A 24264-nucleotide genomic window follows, 5' to 3' on the forward strand; every position below is an offset into this window, starting at 1 on the left:
GTGACCTGTTCTGCCGACAAACACAGCAGCTTTCACCACCGAATAAACCAAAGGCCAGCACAGTGTCTCTGGATCCTGCACATTTTACCAGCTTTCGCCCCGCAGATATTTGTGTTCACTGCCAGCGTGCCTGCAGTGTGCTCCAGCCCTTGCTGCCTGCCCTGCCCCTGCCACTAAGTATGTGTAAGTCTGTAACCAGCCCCTGCTACTACACAGGGACCTGCAGCTGGCTTCCACAGCAGGGCACGTGCACAGCGGTGGCTCCGGCCACCACCGTTCTGTGCCCTGGTCCCTAGCCACTGGACCTGGAAGTGCCGCTGTGGAAACCAACAGCCCTTGCAGTCAGTATGGATGCCCAGATGCTCTCCAAGACCCACACAGTTGTCAGTGCCATGGAGCCCAGTGACCTGAGCCAGAAGACGTAATGCTTCCCTGGACCCGATGTCACCATAGGCCAATACACTTGTACCCTACATGACTAGACAGGATGATGAAACATTAGGTCAATATTCCTTATGAATTGAGATGTAAAAATTCTCAAGAAAATATTAGCAAATCAAATTCAACAGCATATTAAAAGAATCATAATCATGGCCAAACTGGATTTATTCCTAGGAAGTAAGACTGGTTTAACATATGTAAATCAATAAATGAGATATGCCACATTAACATAATGAAAAATGAACTCACATGATAAACTCAAAACCAGAAAAAGCTTATGACAAAATTCAACACCTTTTCATGATGAAAATTCTCAAAAAATTAGGTATAAAAAGAATGAACATCAACATAATAGCAGCTGTGTATGAAAAGTGCATAGATAGGAAGGAAGAAAGGAAGGGAGGGAGGAAGCAGGCAGGGAGGGAGGGAAGGAAGAAAAAAGAAAAGCCATCCCCAATGGAAGGAAGAAGTAAAATCGCCATTTTTCAGACTATATGATCTTAATACGTAATAACACTTAAGAGACTGCACCACAATTACTGTTAGAATTAATCAACAAGTTTAGTAAAGTTGCTGGATACAAAGTCAACATTCATATTAGTTGTGTTTCTGTACAATAACAATGAAATATCTGGAAAAAATTTGAAACAATCTCATTCACAATGGCAGTGAAAAGAATTAAATTCTTAGGAATAAATCTAACCAAGGAGATGAAAGATCTGTATGCTGAAAAGTACAAGACTCTGATAAAAAAAAAAATTGAAGAGGCCACAAACAAATTGAAAGTTTTCCATGTTCATGAGTCAGAAGCATTAATATTGTTAAAATGTCTGTACTAATCAAAGTGATCTATAAATTCAATACAATTCCTATCAAAATTCCAGTTACAGAAAAAGAAAAAAAAATCCTAAAATTGGCATTGAAATGCAAAGACCATGAACAATCAAAGTCATCCTGAGAGAAAAGAACAAGGCTGGAGGTATCATTTGAAATTAAACTACAAAGTTATAGTAATCTAAACAGGATGGCCAGCACAGGGAAATAGATACAAGATCTTGCCATAGCTCACAGAGAGAAGGTGACAATGAATATATGTATGTTCATATATAACTGAATAATTGTGCGCTACACTGGAATTTGACACAACATTGTAAAATGACTATAACTCAATAAATAATAGGATGGCACTGGCATACAAAGAGGCACAGGCACACAGAAGATAATAAAAATAAATTGGCATATGTGTTCAACTAATATTTGAACAGGGAGGCAAAATACTCAATGAAGAAAGGACAGTCTCTTCAGTAAATGGTGCTCAGAAAACTGAATGGCCACATGCAGAAAAATGAAATTAGACCCCTATCACACAACACACAAAAATTAACTCAATGTGGATTAAAGACTTAAACACTGTAACTAAAACCATAAAACTCCCAGAAGAAAACAGAGGACAACACTACCTGACACTGATCTTGGCAACAATTTTTCTGGATATGACACCAAAGGTACAGGCAACAAAAGCAAAAATCGACCAGTGGACCTACGTCAAACTAAACGTCTTTTACTCCACAAAGGAAACAAACAACAAAGTGAAAAGCCAACCTCCAAGATGGGAGAAAATATCTGCAAAACATATCTAATAGAGGACTAATATTCAAAATATTTTTTAATTCAAACAACTCAATAATAAAAAATCCAATTAAAGAATTGGCAGAGGAACTGAATAGACATCTTTCCAAGAAAGACATATAAATGGCCAACAGCATATGAAAAAGTATTCAAAAAAAAAAAAGAAAAAGTATTCAACATCATTAATCATAAAAAAAAAAAAAACACAATGAGATATCACCTATTAGAATAGCAAAGATCAAAAAGAGACAAGTGTTAGTAAGGACATGGAGAAAAAGCAATCCCTGGGCATTGTTGGTGGGAATGTAAATCGGTACAGCAACTATGGAAAACAGTATGGAAATTCCTTAATAATTAAAACAAAACTACCATACGATCCAGCAAGCCCACTTCTTTGTATACAAAGGAAATGAAAATGGGATATTGAAAAGGTATCTGCAATCCCATGTTCACTGCAACATTATGCACAATAGCCAGGATATGGAATCAAACTATGTGATTATCAATGGGTATATGGACAAAGATGTGGTGTGTGTGTGTGTATTCCACATAATGGAATATTATTAATCTGTAAACAAGGAGGAAATTCTGCTATTATTTTTAAAAATTTTATAGTGTTAATGAGTTGAAACACCAAAAATTTTATTTCCTACATGTTAGCATATTTTGACACGATGATGTAGTACATTTGAATGACTACAGAATTTGGAATTCAACTCCTAGTTCCCTGACTAATTATACATTGTTGAGTAGCTCACTTAACCTCCCCAAATCTGTTTATAAGAAAGGATATAAAAAAACATATTTCTTATTGCAAAGGATTATTTTGGAGATTAAGATAATGAACCAAAAAAATCGTATTAACTGCAATATAATTCAATAGAATTAACGGGCATGGAGGAGAGATTTGGAAGCCCTGTGACAGGTATCAGATTCCACAGCATAAATGTGCTCCTCATCGCTTTTGTGTCTTTTACCTGAGCTTTCACAGCATTTGAAAAACTTCAGGAACATCAAGAGCTCTGTGTGCACTTTGGTACAAGCTATACTTTACAAAGGACACAATTTATGGGCTAATCTAAAAAAAAAAAAAGGCAAGAGAAGACCGAACTATGAAAGGCCAAGATTATCCTAGCTTTTCTGTTCACACTCGTTCATACATTTTACCCATAGTTAGTCAATGTCCGTTTTATGTCAGTCACTAATCTAGCTGCTCCTGTTTAAGAATTGAATTGTTAAAGGAAAGAATAAAATCAGTTTTCAGAGAGGAAAAAAAGATACATGTAGATACATAACACACATTAACACGTATATGTGCAACGTGTATATAAATTAGGTGTATATAATGTGTGTATATAAACGTGTGTATGTTCATATTTCTGAAAGTTTAGGAAATTCTGAGTTTTATAAAGAAAACATGGTAGAAAAGAGGATAGGGAATGATATGTGTTGAGGAGAAATCTGGCTCTTTTCAACAAGGGGGCCAGGAAAACAGTCTTTGTGGAAGCGAGACTTACGCTCACACGTAAGCGAGGCGAGAAACCTTGGGACTAACAGGTAGAAGAGCTTTCCAGTCGGAGGACCGGGAGAGCGAGGGAACTGTCCCTGGGATACAGTGGAACCGTTTGAGGAATGGTCAGAAAAGAGACTTAAAAAAGTCCAACAGGCAAGAAGGGTCCAGACTGTGAAGGCTTCACCTATGCCTGGAAGCTAACAGAAGATTTTAAGAAGTTTCATTGTTCAAAGATAGCTCTGCAAGATTTATGGAGAAACCAATTCCTATGAAATGTTTCAAGCTAACGCTGCACAAGCCTTGAAAGAGAAAGTTGGCTGTGGCATTGAGGCATCAAATGGAGTGGCAGAGGGAGAGATGAGGAGTGTTCACAGTCAGGATTCATTCTGAGTGTAGATACTGCAAGCTTGGATGTGGGTGGTGAAAGAGAGAGATTAAGGGTAGCTTCCAGATTGTTGTATTTTAATTTTTTTTGAGCTGTCTTATAGATTTTGCACATTTTAAAAATTCCTTTTTGGCTTTTTTTGGGGGGGAGGAGGAGGTAATTAGGCTTATTGATTTCTGATGGCGGTGTTGGGGATTGAACCCAGGACTTTGTGCACGCTGAGCAGGGCTCTGTCACTGAACTCCACCCTCCCCCTTTCAGTGGGTTGTATTTTAATGAGATAGGCAAAAGAGAGACAAGGGAGATAGGACCATCGTGTAACCCAAGAGTCAGAGGGTATGTGTCTTCTACCCTGTTTGTATTTTATTCTAAATTTTTTAGCTTATCCCAAAGTTTTCTTTTGGTTCTCACGGTGTATTTTATATTAATTTAATAAACCAAATGCTTAAAGCATTTTAAGTTGGCCTTTGAGCATTTCACTTCTATGACCTCTGGGAGAGCTTGCCTAGTGGTGTCCTTGGAAGCTACCATTGCCTCCAGGTAATTTCCCATATGATAGAGGAACAGAGAAATGAGCCAAGAGCTAGAGGGACTTGGGGATTTTAAAGAGGATGTTTGAGAGGAGAATATAAAAATATTATTTACTATTGGCAATGACTCATTAATAGGTGAAATTATGGTACAAGTTAGAGAGGAACTTATGTTCACATCAGAACCTTACAGAGATAATTATAGTAGCTTTGTTCATAATAGCCCCAAACTAGAACCAACCTAAATGTCTATTAAAGAGTGAATAGTTAAACTATGTTATATATATATATATATATACCTTAGAATATTTATCAACCAAAAAAGGGAACAGGTTATTGATACATCCAACAACCTGTATCAAAAGAAATATGCTTAATGAGAAAAAGTCAATTCCAGAAGGTAACTTATTGTATGATTCCACTGATACAACATTCTGGAAATGACAAACTGGTAACTGGGAGGACAGATTAGTGGTTTTCATGGGTTAAGGAAGAAGGAAATGAGGCAGCTGTTTCCATAAAAGGTTAGCATGAGGGATGATGGAACCATTCTGTGCCTTCACTGTGGTTGTCTCCACATGCATCTACACACGTCATGTGAGTGCACAGAACTACATATACGTGACCCTTGAACAATGTGGGTTTAAACAGCACAAGTCCATTTATTCTTGAATTTTTTTGTAATAGTAAGCACTACAGTACCGTACCATCTGAGGTTGGTTGAACCTGTGAATGAGGAACTAAGGATTCTGAGGGCCAACTATAAGTTATACTTTGATTTTTGATGAAGCAGAGGGTTCCTTCCTCTAACCCCTATGCTGTTCAATGGTCAACTATACACATATACACACAATGAGTTCATGAAAGAATTTATAAAATCTGAATAAGATCAGTGATTGTAACAATCTCAATTTCTTGGTTGCAATATTATAATACAGTTTTACAAGGTATTGCCATTAAAGTGAATGAAGGATATACAGGATCTTTCTGCATTATCCCTTACAACCTCTTGTGAATGTACATTTATCTTAAAATTTTATTTTTTAAATATTTCATTTATAAGTTTATGTTTAAAGTCTTATAATTTAAATATAAATTTGTAATTATACATAAACCAAGAGCAAATGGAACAGGTAAGTATAGTCCAATGTCTATTTGAAAATATTTAATCAGTAAATGAAAACTTTCCCACAAAGAAAGCTCAAAACTTGGATGACTTCAGAGAATTTTCCCAGCCACTTATGAAGGTAGAACAACAATCTGTAATCTTCTCCTCCAGAGAAAAAAAAGGAAACCTCTGATCACACATATGCTGAAGAATCTATGGTGAAGTATACTGATGATTGCAATTTAACTCAAAATGCCTGATATAAAAGACAAACAGAAAGATTAATGCAGAGACAAGATAGATATGGTAAAGAAAATATAGTAAAAACTAACTGAAAAAAACTAGATTATGTGTACACATTATTTCACTGTACACTCCTTTCAAACTCTCTCTGTGCTTGAATATTTTCTTTAAAAAATGTTGATAAATGGAAAGGAAAAAAAATCAGAGGCCATGAATAGAGACACCATCTAGTCATAATTTTGCCACAAAGGGGTCTTGAGCAGGCAAGGGAGGGTAGTTTCAGAAACTGGCTTTAGATGACAATATAGACAGTTTATATACGATGCTAGGTGTGAAAACAGGGCATCAAAAAGTAGTCAATACAATTCAAAACATTAGAAAACAATGAAAAATTATAATTATCTGATTATTTTTAAAGTTTTTTTTTTTTTTTTGCAAGGGACGTAATTAGGTTTATTTGTTAATTTGCTTGTTTAATGGAGGTACTGGGGATTGAACCCAGGACCTCGTGCATGCTAAGCACACACTCTACCCCTGAGCTATACCCTCCCTCCAATTATCTTATTAAATGCAGAAAAATCATTTGATAAATGTGAACAATCCTTCATTGTTAAAACACTTAGCAAAGTAGGAATAAGGGAACTACATCAACTACCTCAATTCTAACAAATAGATTTACAGAACATTGACTGCTAACAACTTACTTAATGATGAAACATTGAATATTCTTCCCTGAGGTTGGGAGTAAGATAAAGATGATCCAGTATCATTTTTTTTCTATTGATCATTGGACCAGAAGACTTAGCTAGTACATTAGTGTATATATATACTTTTTTCTTTAACAATGATTCAGGCACTTCTTATTCAATAAAAAAAAAATACTTCTGTTTAGCTTACAATAAATGTTATTATACACAAATATATTAATTTAAGCTGTGTACTTTACAAAACTAAATAAAAATATACTTAATATATTATATATTAATTATGTTATTATTAATTAATATTACTTGCATATTATTAATTATATATGATAATTTACATTAAGCCAGTGTAAAAGTATAAAAATGCAAATTATTTTTTCAATCTTTATCCACATTTACAATATGGTGAAGATCTGATGATCCTTTACTAGATACTCAGATCAGGATATATATCATTAAATTGGTAAGCAATTGAAATCACAGACAAGCGAGCACCAAGTAAATGCTATAAATAGCTAACAATTTTCCTCATCATTAGAAAGCTGACAGACATCCCCTGAATTCTTCTCTTTCCTGGCAAACCAAAAGGTAAAAGCAAATCAGACAAGTCAGCTTGACTTCCATGAAGCCTCACAGATTAAGATCAAGTCAGCTCAGACTCCAGTCCTTATTCAGGATGATAATATCTAACCTTCCCATAAATACAAGCTGTGGAAATTTGACATATTGCAACTATAAAAGAGTCTCCTGGAACCCGGCCAAGTATGCTACAGCCTGGAATTGAATGCTCGTTATAAATGTCTGGACAATTTAAAGGACTCATTGTCAGCAGGAGATCCTAGCTGCTGCTGATTAGTGGTTCAGATCTCCGGTACTGCAAGTGAACATCACATAAGGACGTGCTAGAGACCAACAGAAAAGCTTTATGGAATTACTGACATTCAGGGCTAAAAAGGATCCTAGAAGTCAGTCCATTTTTCTTTTTATTGAACAGATGAAGTCCAAGATGGGGCACATTTCTTGCTCAGAGTCAGAAACAAAGGGATAAGTGAGGCAAAATCAAGTTTTCTCAAGCCCAGTTCAAATTTCTGCCCTCAAAAGCACAGTACCAACAACTATCTTGCAGAAATCCATGCATAGGTGTCTATCAATATATCAGAAAGTATTCTGGCATGTGCAAGTGGTAGTTACTGTGTCTTCATTCATGAGTTTTCTGTTTCATAAAATATTGAAGAGGGACCAGGTGCTGAATTCAGATAAAGATTTGAGCAACATACTGTGGCAGAATCACATCATCACAGACCATCCAGTCTGGAAGGGTAAAGAGGAGAACTTGTGCTGTCTTGAATGAGTAACTGACTGATGACACAGAATGGCAACTGTCACCAGAATGCAGCAAAGAACAGTGTTTGGCCTCCAATGGAAACATATGGGGCATAGTCACATCATAGCTGCCACTTCAGCTTGAAGGAAATTAGAACTCATTCAATGAATGATTGATAAATTGGCTGAAATTTATTTTTGGAATGTCCAGAATCTAAAAAGCCTCATATTAAGCCATTGCAGGCAATGTATTTTTTTTCTTTCCCCACCTCTTTCATTATGTTTATAGACTGAAGTGAGCAGGGACATGTTAAGACTTTCACGGGCCCAATGTACTTCTGCCTTCATAGGCCCCTTTCTCCATAAAAATATTAAAATTACATTTGTCAAGTGCATTGGTATAAAATACACTTTCATTACATACTAAAACATTTTATTTCACCTAAAATATTTTTCCTAATGAAATTTTTAAAAATTAGAACCTTTTAATGAGCCCCTAAAATGATTTTGAATGTGAGGCACTGCGTCTACTGTGTTTAACAGGTAACTTGGCCCTTAGATATCAGACACCTTTCCTCAGAAGTTACAGAAATCCCTTGCATTTCACAAATCACCAAAGTCAGAAATGCCAGCACTTGCTTAAATGTCTTCAATTTGTCATCAGTAGGAACAGGTGACTCATTTTAAAGGCCATTTTTCATCCCAAAGTGGATTCTTAATCACTTTACTGTATTCAGAGCTTAGAAATGACTGAAGAAAACAGAGGGGTTAGGTCTGTAGTTAGATGTCTTTCCACAGAAAGTCACACTCACGTGCATTAGCTCTTGGCATAATGGTTTCCCTCTTTTTCTCAGTAAAGTCCCACCTTATTTTGAGCATGAGAAAACAGTTGAAACCACCAAAGTTAGATTTAAGCAGTAACAAAATCCACATTTCTCTGAAATAAACATGCTAATATATGTTTTAAACATTATCTTGCCTCTAATGGCGACATTTTATTTTATTCCTTGGTACTCATGGAAGCAGGAAAGAAAAATACTCTTCATGTGAGGGTTTGGAAAGAGAGTTAAACTGGTTTTGTGTCCCTAGAGCTTCCATCAGCCACGTACTTTGAGCAATTCTTTGGTCATGTCAAGATTAACTGCAATAGAAATTAGATCTTAGTAGACTAAAGGAGAAACATGGAAGATACAGAAGAGTGATATGATGTCCTTGTTGTCTGTAATTGTTGGTGCTTGATATTAATAACTGAGGCTCACATTTGACTGTCCTTTATGATTGGATTATTGCATTCTGTTGATTCTTATTTTGTAGCTGGCTTTATTCCTTTGATAACTATGTAAGTTTAAAAAAACTAAAGGTCTAATCTGTTCTTAGAAACAATAATCAGTACATATATGTAAACTTTTTAAAAGTACAGTATACTGTATATATGGATTTACATGCAATATAATGTGTATGTGCAATCGAACTGTAATAATTCTACCTAATAAAACTGAAAAAGGAAAAAATATAAAGACAGGAAACATTAAAAAATAATAACTGAGGGTCTTATTGTGTTCATTTACGTGAATTTTTCAGTTTCACTTATCTCTAAAAATAATAAATATCAAAAATCACTCCTTGAATATGTTCAGATACTAACAGGTATGCATGTGAAATACAGAAAAATTTGCCTAAGTTGTTTTTCTTCTGTCATTAGATTTCCCTGTGTCTGAGGATGGTCACACAACTAAAATATAATATGGCAGTAACTGTTTGCTTTTATTTTTCTATTATTATTTTCTAGATTACAATACTTTTATAGTCCTTGATAGCATTTTCAGTTGTACAGGGTGACATGATGTTGCATAAAATAATCTCTGGAGGTGTTCTGGCTTTTACTCTTATTATAGTGGCTTCAAATTTCCCCAGTGGTGGGTCTCATAAAAAATTTAACTGGAATCAGGTGCAGTAATAAGTTGAACTTCTGGCTGAATGACACACAGTGATTCAATACAGAATCAAATCATACTCAATTCATTAAACCAGAGAATGCTTTTTCATCTCTCAAAGTCCATAATATAAATCCAGAGGGCAGACACTCTAAACTCAGCTGTTTCTTTGACCTTATCTTGTTTGTCTGTTTTAAGACTCAGTCTGATTGGTTTATATGTGATGATGTCCCATTTTGGCAATAGACTAATGGAAAACAGGTCAGCAAGTGAAGAATAAAATTCAAGTAGGGAATTTTGGAATAAAGTAAGTAAAAATTCCATCTCTCTCTGATGAAACACCATTTAACACAATTCAAAAACTTCTATTTTGGTTTGTTTTCCCATCCCTTGGGTGTAATATTTCCAATATCATTACAATATAGCTCTTATTAAGAAGACAGGCTTTGCTTCCCATTACTTCATCCATGACAAATATTTTTGTATACAATTTTGAAATTCCAATACTGTGAAAGGTACAATTCCATGCCATGCTTGCAACATGAGGTAGCTTTTCACCATCATCACCATGTATCATGCAAGCAGCGTAATTGAATAGCTTTGGCCTTTAAGTTACAGTGTGTGTGTATAAAATGTATGCTATTATGAGGAAAAGAGAAATGATAATTATTTAAAATAAAAGATGACAGAAAAATATTAGTCCTGCCACCATGTCAGGTTAAATTTGTATGTCCGATCTTCTTATGGAGAGGGAAAATGTGAATTCTTATTCAGTGCTAAATATTCCTCACTTGTTCTAGGGGTGCTTTCCCTCTGACTTAGTCCACAGTAAACTTGGTTTTCATCAACAGATACCTATTCTATCCCTAAAGTTTTTTTTTATTTTTGTTTGTTCTAATTTTCCAATTTGTGCCCCTAAAAAGAAATGGGGAGGGGGTTCATCCTCAGAATCTGGACTCTGAAAGCAACAGGAAAGTACGTACACTCTCATGGGAACAGCAAAATGCCTATTGGATTTCTTTTCCATTGCTCATCTCCTCAGAGAATAGCTACAGTCATTTCTTAGATTGCCTTTCTCTGGGTTTGAAGTCAATTACCAGTGTTAAGCTGAGGAACTCCTTGAATATTATCCTCCAGAGTAATGGTGGGCTTGAATAGCTGACATTCCCCCAAAAAAGACTGTTTGCATTGTTTTTTGGAGCATATATCCTTAAATTTCTATTTAGTTTTGATACTCTGCTTCTGATTAGAATTAGGATGGACTATTTCTGTGTCTCAAATTTTCACACTAGCCACATTAGACCCAATTGGATAATCCTAGATATTGCAGCCATATGGTCCAGTTTACTGCCATGAGTCAACACTGCTGTCACTACCCAGTCAGTAAGTATATAGGCTCTGCTTGTGTATTCAACCTGACAATGAGCACAGTTCCATCTTAATGGTTGAACACGAACACCTCGGTGATAAGAGCTAGGCAGATGCCTAACCACCCACTCTTCTTCCATCACTGCCACTGCGGAATATCCAAAAGACTGAAGTTGAGGCTTTCAAATGATAGAGAAAGAGACAGGAAAATAAGAGAAAGAATTTTTTTTTTAAAAAAGCTATACTGTCTTCTCTCTCTCTGGAAAGACAGGGAATATACTTTAGAAAGGGATACTGAAGGATATAAATATTCCTATATTAGGTGAGCATATGTATACACAAGGCCAAAACTAAGAGCAGGTCTCAGGAATGAAATGAGAATTTGATGTATTTTAAGTGCCTTAATACAAAAAAGTATTCATTACAGAAAATGGAGAAAAAAAGTAGTATTAAACAGTGGAAGAAGAGGACTATTAGACTGCACAGAACAGGATAATTTCAAAAATTATAAAAAGAGGACACAGACAAGGATGTACCCCAAAGTCTAAGATGATTAACTTGAATATCAAAATTGGAATTTTTTTGTATATTATATATAAAATATATATATTATATGTAATATATGTATCATATATATTTTTATTGAAGTATAGTGAGTTTACAATGTTGTGCCAATTTCTGGTATACAGCATAATGTTTCAGTCATGACATAGAAGCAAACTAAATGTCCATCGACAGATGACCGGATAAAGAAGTTGTGGTATATTTATACAATGAAATACTACTCAGCCAGAAAAAAATAATAAAATAATGCCATTTGCAGCAACATAGATGGACCTGGAGAATGTCATTCTAACTGAAGTAAGACAGAAAGAGAAAGAAAAGTACCGTATGATACCACTTATATATGGAATAAAAAAAAAGATAAATGAACTTATTTACAAAACAGAAAGACTCATAGACCAAACTGGAATTTAATATCAGCCTAAGTTTAGTATTTAGTAACTAATATTAGTATTTGTGTTCACATACTGTGTATGTATATGCATGATATGTTTTATGTTTAAACTTAAAGAAACTCTAGAAATGTCACATGTCTTATTCATTGAAATATTTTATTAAACAGTTTGTTGTATTTTTAGATTTCTGAGATAAATATCCAATTTTGGAGCTCTCTGATCTGGACAGTCCTCGACTGACACTTTGGTCAAAATTCTGGTACTCTGAGTTCATATCACTCAAAAAGCGCCCCTTCAAAACAATATCTCTTACTACAGCTATGTCCTTCCTTGAATTTTTAAAGGGATTAGGAAATTTATTGCCCCTGTGGTACCCCTCCCACGTTGGATAGACTCTCATTGATATCTACATTTCACTAAAATTCAAGGACTAGGCAAAACTATCAGAGAGCAACTTCTGAGAATAAGGGGCAAATTCAGGACATTCTCCCAGAACAACAACAACAACAAAATAGGACTCAATGTTTCCATCATTATTTTGAATTAGCTGCAAGCTACCAAAATACATCTAAAACTCAGAAGACTAGCAAAGATTCTTAAAGAATCTTTATATTGTGCAAAGAGGAGAAAGATATAGAAGATTAAGATGCTTAGGTGTATCCATTACAAAGGCCGGATCACCATAAAGTGTTGTATTTATAGCCTAGAGTGTATCCATGAGGTATTTGTGGGCATACAGAGAACATGCCATGAATAATTAGAGACTGTCTGGGGTTCTTGTTGAGTTCAGCTGGATTTGTCTTGTGAATCCTGATCAGCTTCCCTCCTGGGGCATCAGGCTGTTACACACTTCACTGGGCAGCTGGATACCTTAGCATCTCCGCCTTGTTACACTGAGTAATCATAGAAATATAAAGAGGAACAGAATCGTATTCCTCTAACCTATTCTTGTGCATAGTGCAAAAAATTATTTTAAATAATATTGGAAAATGGTGATCCAGTTTTACCTTAATCACTTTTGTGACGGGGAGCTCACATCTGAGGCAACATAGTCCATCACTGGGGATTCCTGATTTTCTTGATGTTAGATGGAATCATGTTTCCGTATTAATTCCATATATTCGAACTTCAGGAACTAGACATGATAATCATTCAGATGTCTAAAGGCAGCTATCGGTTTCCTTTCCACGTCATCTCTCTCTTTGCTTTTCCAATTCTTTCAGCAATTGTACATGTGGTAGTTTCTGGTGTCCCTTTACTATATTTCCTCCTCTAGATAAGCTCTCATTAGTAACTTGGTTACAAATCAAAAACTCCTGCAAGTCTAGAAACATCTCACAACCTAGTAGTGGGCAGATAATTTCTGCACTACCCAAAAATGAATATATATATTCTTTTATATGTATATGTAAGTTTAGGTACATGCAAACAAGGAAGTGAATTTTCATTTTGTCTCTGCTATTCACAATGCATTTGACTTTAGGAAAACTCCATATTATCCCAAGGATGCTAGGGAATTATTAAATTTATGATAAGTTATTATATTAAAGCTCTTTGACACTCAGGAATAAATCATGTCAAACAGTTACAAAGTAATGGTGGTAAGGTAACGATTTCTATTCAGCTTTTGAAAGAAGAATTTAAAACAGTGTCAGCAAGTTGATATCACTGCTCCTTTCAAGTACTGAGAAATTGTTGCCAAAATTTTAGGAGCTCTGCTTTATAAATTTCTTGTCTAGGAGCCTAGCATATATGGAGATTCTGAATGATGCTTTCATTGATTGCCGTTTTAAATGTTAATTTCACTGGCTTTTCATTTCACATTTCTAACTCTATTCACCAATGTGTGGCAAGTAATAACACTGAACTCATCTACAACTTATTGTTAACTTCATTAAAATTCCATGAAATGACAGTATAGTTAAGCCACGGAGACAACTTAGTTTGCTGGAGTTTCACATGTTCTTATCAGGTGAACTCCCTCTGTGGAAATTCGTTGCACTAGACACTTAACACAGTGAGTAAATATAATGCAGACTTCTGCTGCTTCAACTAATATCTGTGTTGTTGAGCAATATCTGAGGACAATCTCATATGAGCTCTAATCTCATTGAATTAAGATAAAATTAGGAAAAGCCAACTAAGATTAATACAAGCCACTCCTACTCCACCAATCACACATCCTTCACAGTGCGGTGATAGTGACATTTCTGAATTACACACTTAGTTATAGAAGTCCTTTGTGCAATCCTCTAAAGAAAATGTTTAAAGTCGTATCTGGGTATTTCACCTTCAGAGATGAAAGAGGAGACCAGATGACAGCCTGCGTGCTGAAAATTTCAGCAAAATTACTGTTTCCCCCGGCAAAAGACAAAAGATAAGTGAAAGTCGAACTGAACTTTTTTCACTTTGAACGATTTAATTACAGTAAAATCTGTTCTGCACAAGAATGTTTGCAACTTTGATATTAACGGCTATCCCAGCAAGATAGAACAGATGAGTCCACTGGAACTGACACGTACTTTTCTGAATCTTCAGAAAAAAAACAAAAGCTAATGAGAATTTAGCACTGGCCTTTTCAATACAATGGTCTCAAAGGACACACACACAAAAAGAACTGAAGCATGGATCTGGCTTGTTTGAAGAAGAGCAGGAAAATTAGACACTATTAAACATACACTGTGCACATTTTGTATGTTTGGAATCTTTGAAATAATTCCCATTTTCAAGTGGCAACAAAAGTTGGGACACAAAAAATATAAGACAAGGGACATGGGAGTCACTAAAAGAATACCCAGGATCTTCCACATCAATCTAGGGCATAAATAGATCATTGTATTTTTCTACTTTTGAGTCCAGCTTTAGGCACAGGGTTGGAAGACTCAGGGGGACAGGCAAATTGTGCCACTACACACAACTGCAGAAGTTTTGCTTACGCACCTAACATTAAGCAAACTCAATTTCAACGTTTGATTCTTTTAGATGTCTTCATATGTATCCACAATAAATGTTTATGAATACTTCCCGTGCAGCACATGTCCATATCCTAATTCCTAGAACCTGTAAATGTGCTACCTTTCACAGCAAAAGGGTTTTCACCAGTGTAATTAAGTTAAGAAACTTGAGGGGATTATCCTGGTTCCTATAAGTAAGAGAAAGGGAGGAGGGTAAGATACACATGAAGATGCTACAATCTTAGCTTTGAAAATGGAGGAAGGGATTAGCTGCTAAGGAATTCAGGCAGTCTTTTGAAGTTGGAAAAAGCAAAAGTAGAGGATCTTTCTATAGCCACCAGAAAAAAAAAAAAAATATACATACAGCCCTGCAGACATTTTAATTGCAACTCAGTGAAACCCATTTCAGACTTCCGACCTACAGAATTGTAAGATAATAAATCTGTGTTATTTTAAGTCATTAAGCCTATGATAATTTGTTACCCTGGCAAAATAAAACATAATGCTATAACATGACAAGCAAAATAAAATCCAAACTTTCTACCAAAATCTTCAAGTCTCTCCAGACCCCCAACAAACCAATTTCTTTATTCATATTTTCCAATACCCTCCTAGAAGCTCTTACTCTCTAATAATATTAACCTACTTGTACTTCCTAGGTTTTATTTTGTTAATTAAACTTTATATTTTGAATTGCGTCCTAACTGCTTCAAGTTATACCATTGCTTTAACCTACCTTTCTAGAGCAAATAAATACAAACATTATATTTTATAAAAACAATAAAGTTTAGAAATGCTTGTTAGTGACCCCAACTTATCTAAGAGAAGTGAGGTCACAAAGCAAATCATTGCCACCAAAATTGGAGAGACCAATAGATGAATACAAAAATGGTAACTTACCAGAGCAGAGTTCCACAAGTTGAAATCTGTGCAGGAATCCGTGCCAGGCAGGAAAACCAGAGCTAAAACTGATTAACTACAGGAGGCTCAGTGTAGACAGTTCTGAGAGTGAAAAACTCCAGAGACTCATTCATGGGGAGGACCACACTTTTGTGGGTTTTACTTTCTAAACTTGTATCAGTTTCTCACAAAGAACACTGGAGAAAAGTCCCCAGCTGGTTACCGCAAGAGGGGAAAAGCAACCAGTTTGAAATACACCAGATCATTCTATTCTTAACAAGGTCTGCCCTCAGGAAAAACCATTTAAACAGCGCCCAACCTTCAGGTGTTTCATCAGAGCCTCATTGACTTAGGGGACTGGAAATACCCAACCACACCTGACTCTCATCTTCCACGTGGATAAAGGGAAATAGCCGACTCCAGACCCAGCTAGCCTTCCACTTGGGAGAAGGAAAATACTCAGTATCAATCCACTCTGGCCATCCTGTCCCACCTAAGGTGCTGGTGGGGGAACTGAGAAAAGCACTAGTGAAGTTTATAGTCCAAGGGAAAGTGTCCTGAAAGACTGAGACCTACTCATAGGACTGTAGGATGCCTCACGTCCCCAAACATCTTACCATTGTTAGGCAGTTAGATAGAAATGAGCACCAGGGAAGGGGAGAGAAGGGGGAGGGAGCAACCCAAAAATTAACAGCACTCCTGCGCTCAGGACAAGGGGCCCCAAACTTACTTTCTCTAAATGAAGGCCAGCAAAGAAGCCGACTAGATTGGAACGCTGAGGCTGCCCAGTAGAGAGAAGGACCCGGCTTAATTTGACCCAATGCTCACTATGATGTAATTAATACCGCAGTTTGAGCCCCATCCCAGCCCGTAGGTTTCTCCGTGTGCATCATGGGTAAGAACATGCGCAGAAGAGACGGGCGTGCCTGAGCACAAGGCACGTGAGCTGTCAATCAGCCTGAGCCCTCAAAGAACCTGAGCAGTGACTCAACCAATCACGAAAATGCCCCCTAAGCCAGGATATAAAACAGGAAAAACAAAGCAGCGGCACCACTTTTCCTCTTGGAGTGGCCTGCCCCCAGGTCTCGGGGGTGGACTACGTTTTACTATCTTTTTACTTCACTAATAAAATCTTCTGTTTTATATCACACTTTCTGTCTCCTGTGAGAAATTCTTTTTTTTTCAGGTGACTGAGAACCAAGGTAACTTTGATTCCCCCCCTGCAGTTAACACCACCACGTCATTACAGCCTTTTTACAACAATTCCCTTTCCTTGGTGTATCATGTTCCACTACCAGAAAAATGACAGGATATCAAGACACACTAAAAACACAGTTTGAGGAGACAAAACAAACCTCATAAAATTAAGTTAGGACAGGGCTGTTGAAATTATCTGACTGGGGATAATCACTGAGAATGATCACCTAGAGCTCTAAGGTCGGTAAAATAGACAGCATGCCAAAGCATATGGGCAATGTAAGCAGACAAATGGAAATTCTAAGAAAGAAAAAGAAATGCTCGAGGTCAGACATACTGTTAAAGAAAGGAAGAATGCCTTAATTGGGCTTGTTATGTGGGACACAGCTGACGAAAGAATTGCTGAGTTTGACAGGATTTCAGTAGAAATCTGCAAAATTAAAAGTAAACAGAAAAAAGAATAAGTCTAAAATAAAAAACCACAAGAACCGGGGGACAACTACAAAATATTTTAATATATGCATAATGGGAAGAACAGAAGGAGAAAAAGGAAAGAATAGAAGCAATATTTGAAACAATAATTACTGAGAATTTCCCCCAAATTAATGTCAGGCAGGAAACCACAAATCCAGGAAACTCAGAGAACTCCAAGCAGGACAAATGCACCTACTCATATTAATTTCATACCACAGAAAATCAAAGATGAAGGGGGAAAAAAAAAAACGTGAAAGAAGGCCGAATTTAAAAAGTACATTACCTTGAAGAGGAACAAAGATAAAAAGGACATCAGTTTCTCAGAAAACACAAAAGCAGGAAAAAGGTGGAGTGAAATAGTTAGTGTTGAGAGAGAAAATCACCAGCATAGAATTCTGTACCCTGAAAAATTATCTTTCAAAACTGAAGGGGAAATAAAGAATTTCTCAGACTAACAAAAATTAAGGGAATTTGTTGCCAGTTTACCTGCTGGACAAACAATATTAAAAGAAGTTTTTCAGAGACAAGGAAAACGGTATAGGTCAGAAATCCAGTTCAAATAAAGGAAGAGCATCAGAAAAGGTTAAGTGAAGGAAAAATAAAATTTTTATTTTTCTTGTTCTTAATTGCTCTAACAGGTAACAATTTGTTTAAAGTAATAATAGCCAATTTTGTAAATTTAGGCACACAGATTATGTACATGTGTTATTCCATTTATACTTAAGTATTTCATTTTATTTTGAGCAAGTACAATTTTTTTTCTTTTTTGTTTCTACCTGTTTACTTTGATTTTTGCAAGATGATATTACAATCATACTCAACTCATTAATTAATTGTAGAATTTTTATAAGTTCTTTGAGGTTTTCTATGTAGGCAGTCATTTCATCTACAAATAGGTCAGCTTTATTTATTCATTTCTGATCAGTGTTTCTGTTATTCCCTTTCCTTACCTTACTGTACTGACAACAACTTGCAGCAATTGTTGGATAAGTGTAGTACGAGTGGACGTTTTTGCTTTATTCTGGATCTTAGGTGAAAAGCATTCAGTCATTCATGATTGAGAGTTTTGTTAGTTGCTGGTTTTTGGTAGATGTTCTTCAAGTAGAGGAAGTCCCTTCCTCCACCCCATTCCTAATTGGCTGAGAGTGTTTATCATGAATAGTTGTTGTATGTTGTCAAATGTTATTTCTGAATTAGTTGGTAAGATCATGTGACTTTTCTTCTTTATCCTGTTGGCATAGTGAATTGCATTCACTGATTCTTGATTGTTGAAACAGACTTGCATACCTAGAACAAATTCCAGTTGATCAGAGTCAGTGATTATTTTTATTCATTGCCCGATTAGATTTGCTAATATTTTGTGGGGATTTTTTGCATCTAAGTTTACCACATGTAGGATTCATCGCTGACCTTTCTTTTCTCTCAGTGCTGGAAGAACGGTCTCCACAGTCAGATGAGAAATCTGAGTCAGTTAACTTGAATAATCATCCTACCTATACATCTATTTAGGCACTAAGGAGACGAGATGGAAACACCACCCGAAATTGAGATTTGGAGGCTGATAGTGCCACAATGCACCAAGAAGTTAAGAAAAGGTTTATTCCTCTCATAATGAGATTTTCTGGAAACACCGTAGCAGGTTCCCAAGCAAATCCAAGTATCACTTGCGATAGCAACAAAAGCAGACTGGCTTGGATTTTGTTGTGGTTAGGGACATCAACCTTGGTGCCAGGTCCTGCGTGTAGGGCTGGAATTGACAATTAGCCCCTTGTAGATAGCACCCCAACCCCCACACACATACATCACAGTTAAGGGAAAGCAGAATGCCAACTAGCCCCATCTTTCACTGCATCGTTTCTCCTTACTGACGGCAGCAAAAGACGCAGAGTGAGCTCCTCACTGGACCTCACTCTCACGCTGGGAACTGGGAGGAGACGTGGGAGACAGAACACTAGCAATACCTCACACCCTGGATTGCCTTTTTTCAGGCAGTTTCCTCTGTCAGAAATCTCTCTCCCTTTATATTCTCCTGCTCCACTTTACTTATTCCCACCAGTAAGTCTTTGTGGAATTTGCAAGTTGAGAAAATTATTCTCTCATAGCATTTGTAGCTTAGGATTTTTTTTTTCTCTTTGTGTTTGTTCTTCCATAGACTATAAAGTCCTCAAGAGCAACTTCTCCAGCATAGCTCATACTAAGTCCTCATACTGAACTGAACTGAGTGGTTTTCTTAGGTTTTAAACATTATATAAAGTTTGCTATTTCCTTCTATGGTTTGTAGTAAAATAGTCATAGGTTTATGTAAATTAGAAAAACTAAGATGTGGGGTAAAAATAGGCAGTCGTAATATAACCATTTCTCATTAACGACTTTATCCCTGAAGGTGAACCAGTTATCAGCATGTAAGAAGATTCTTGCTTGTCCCTTTTTCAGAAGAGCAAATGCAGGACGGTATAGCCTGCAGCAGATTATGAACATTATTTTAGTGCAGACTTGAGAGGAAATGAAGGAAGTGATGGGAATAAAAATCAAAGGAGGTGTATTTTTGGTAGTTGTCTCTAGGGATGGAGAATTAAGCATATTTTATTATAAATATTTTATAAAGCATCATTTTTTAGTTAAATTGTTCTTCCGTGACTCCTGAAATCCACTCCTCTGCAACTATTTTTATTCCTAACCCCAAAAAGTCTTGCGTGACTTAAAGAATTTGGTGTCAACATATCGACAGAGTCAGATCTTTACAATTCTTTTACACTGAGGGATTCATGCTGCTGCCAGCTGCTTGGATCTGAGATTCAAAGGCAGAAATATAAAACTCTGCTGCATTTGACTGGATTACAAAATAAGCAGCGAAGTTAACCTGGATGTCAGAAAGAAACTTTCAATTGCTGGAGGGAAAAAAAGGCATTCCTTCAGGGGTTGCTCTGGGAACTTAGTCTGGGATCAGCCGAGCATCAGCAACAGAAAGCACTTGTGCTTGGCAGTTCCAGGGAAATTATAGGGAAAGTCTCAAATCCTGACTCCGCTGCTTACTAGTGTGGAGTCGATCATGATATTTAAATTCTCAGCCTCAATATCCTCCTTTATGAATAACAATAACATGAACTTACCAGGGTTATTCAGAAGCTAAAGTGAAACAATGTGAGCAAGATACTTTGTCCCAAAATTGGCACATAAGAAAATCCCAAGAACATTAGTTAGTATCCTTTTCATAAAACTTTCCCAAAGACCATACAGAGGGGAGCATTGAATTCCTCATCAGAACATAGAAGCAACACGAAAGATAAGAACAATGGGAAATCCCAAGTCTAGGTGGAAACCCATCTCTTTAAGAAATAAGCCAAATAATTTACAGAAGACTAAAAACCTTCAGTTTTGTGAATCTTATGCTGAGATCATAATGAGACAATGGCAAAGCAGAAACCCCTGATAGTGATCATTCGTATAATGAAGGTGATCACCAGCATGGCAAAGGATATTTTCAATGAGAATACTGGAGCTTGGAAAATGGAGACATGGGAAGTTGCATGATTACTTTATAGCATCCTTTGAACTTCCCAGAGGCACAGAGCTGAAATCACAGCCAACTAGAGCAGCAACAACCGCCCAGTGCTGTTGTGGGAAAGCCTGTTACATGCTCTCTCTTTGCTCCTATTACAACCACAGATGCTTCCACATCTGTGACATCAAAATACATCTCCGATGTGACTACTACACTATTCTAAGCACCATGACCTCTCCTGGACCTGAATGATTGCCTTCTAACTGGTTTGCCAGCTCTGAAGTTTGCCCAGTACTTCACAAAGCAGCAAAAGTGGTGCTTCATGAGTCAGCTCCTGACATCCCCCTGCTCAAAATCGGAAAGCTTCCCATCATGTAAAATAAAACACAACTCGTTCCCACAGCCTATGGAGACTCACATAAACCAGCAGCTTCCTGCATCTCTAAACCCTTATCCTCAGACCTGTCTGCTTCCCTCATCAGGTGCTAACCACACTGTCTTCCTGACATCCCCCAGACATAGCAGTCCCACCTCGTGGCTCTAGCAGCTTGGCTGCCCACAGCACTACTGGTCTGGGGCTTCTCTCCCTCCATTTGTGTCTCTGGTCACACATCTGCTAGCCACTTCATGTAAAATGGCCACGTTTTACCCCTGCCACATCCAACCACTTTGACAGCTACAGTTTTCTTCAAAGCATCTATAGCTACATACTATTTATGTCGGACATCCATTCATATCTTTGCATTTCATTGTCTGTCTCTTCTGCTAGACTGTACTGGCTGTGCAGGTAAGACTGCTTCTCCTGTTGACCGCTACAAACACAGAGCCTACAAGTGTGACTGAACTATAGAATGATGAAGTTGTCAATGGCCACCTCTCCACCTCTTGGTTTGATGTAGTTTGGTTTCTTGGCTCCCCTTTCTGGAAACAGCCATGATATTAGCTTAGCTGCTGGGAAGAGCTTGATTTTAGACCCACATATATCTCTCTGACAGTTCTGAATAGGCCACTTTCAAAGTGTGTGAACTTGGGCAAAATTTACTGAGCTCTGGATCTCTTACAAGTAAATTAAGGAAAATAATTCTTACCTCAAAGACTTGTTGCAAACATTACAGTAACTTCCTTTTAAACTGTCCAGCCCAGTTCTTGGCTTATGGTATTTATTCAGTAAAACTGCACTGCCTTGCTCACTAGCTTCCCCATCACCTTTATACTGAACTATATCTGCTCTGATCTCTTAGCTGGTCCCCGCCCTTCCTGCCTCCCGAGATACTCTTCACCATGTGAGGACACCTGCCTCCTACCTCACACTCATGTTATAAACTCCGTGTTTCATTCTTGAATCTTCTGGCCAGACCCAATGGGATATGTATATGCATGTAGTGAGTTTCAGGGGCTACCACACACACAGGACTGGGAGGGTACTTTGCTGCTTAGCAGAGCTCCTGTGCCTGCAGCTAATATCTACAGGACATGACTTAAATGTTCTTTAATCAAGTTATTTGTGTTCATTTATGCATTATGAACATATACTACTTAGCAATATACATTTTTATTTTGTGGTTTTGCTTTGTATGAAAATATATTTATGTATATAATAAACATTTTTTTATTATCTCACCTCTTTCTCTGAAATAGTGTATTTCTACATCTATTTGAGAACACAGTGAACACCCTGTCTACAAAGCATGATGGTTTTGTTTGGTTAATTAGAATATTTGTAGTTTCTTATCTTCTCTGTTGTTTGCTGCCTCAGATAAAGAAGGAAAAACTAAAAAATATTTCATTTCTTAAACTCAGCAGCTTGCAGTGCCATTGGTAACAATTAAATACATCTAATAGTAAATCCCAATAGTAAATTTGAAACTAGAGTCTCCAGAAACCATTCTTTTAAATTTAACATGCCAACTATTTAAATTTCACAAGTAAATCAAGTATACTTGATATAATTTTTATATTTTGAGTCTAACAAAATGACTAGATCTACAAAGGAATTAAGATATGTTACCCTTTTCTTTTCCACTCAGTTCTGTGAAAATGTAATTTCTCCACAAATTCAGAATTTCCACCTGTGCTGGAGATTAAACCCTGAAGTGAGCCCTGTGTTTGGAGAGACTCATCAGCAACTTGCTGTGTTGGTGGGTGTCGGCGCTGGATTTCAGGGGACACCACACACCCAGGATTGGGAGGGAGCTTCACCTTCTTGCCGCGTGCTTACACCTGCAGCTAGTATCTACAGGGCTTGACTTCAGCATCATTTAATGAAGTTATTTGCATTCATTTATGCATTACGAACAAATACTGCTTTGTAATGTAAACTTTTTGTTTTGCGCGTTTGCTTTACTTGTGTGAGAGGTCTAGTCTCTAGAAATTATGAAGAAATAGGTGCTAAATTTACTTTATTGGTGCTTCTCTTAAGAGCAATTATATGGCAAGTTAAAGTTGTATCAATATAGATGAATATACTAAATGCATATTTGAAACTTGTCTTCACTGTACTACACACAGAGGGAGAAATACAATGTCATATGCATTAAACTTATATAATGTTAAAAACAAATGTTACACCAATAAAAATAAATTTTAAAAACCTGAGGTACTTAAGTGATGAGCAAAGGTAGAATAATATTTTTTTTAAAAACAGAGTGACTGGACAACTTGGGAGAAGTCTTGTAAAGTTTAACCTGAGATACATACTGAGATATACAGCATAAAGATTTTTTCAGACAGGAAGCTATCAGCTAGGACACTGAGGTGACAAAGGAACTAACAAAGATGAAGAAACTAGAAGAAAGCCCAGGTGGCCAGAACACATGTGGAAGAGAGAGTAGAAACAAATGTGAAAGGTGTGAACTGGCCAGATTATCTACACTCTGATAGACCACGGTAAGGAATTGGTATTTGTAATTGGGTGACAGCATCTCAAGCAAGTAGAACAAAGTTTTGTTTTCTTTTTTTTTTTTTAAGGCAAATAATACTATCCAATTCATAATCTAAAAAGATTCCTCTGATGCCATATTTAAAACAAAGGGTTCAATTGAGGGCAAGATTTAAGATGAAACTGGCTGGGACCAAAGATACAATTTAAGTAGTTTGGATT

Source organism: Camelus bactrianus, chromosome 4, assembly GCF_048773025.1.
Source record: "Camelus bactrianus isolate YW-2024 breed Bactrian camel chromosome 4, ASM4877302v1, whole genome shotgun sequence".
Taxonomy (NCBI): Eukaryota; Metazoa; Chordata; class Mammalia; order Artiodactyla; family Camelidae; genus Camelus; species Camelus bactrianus.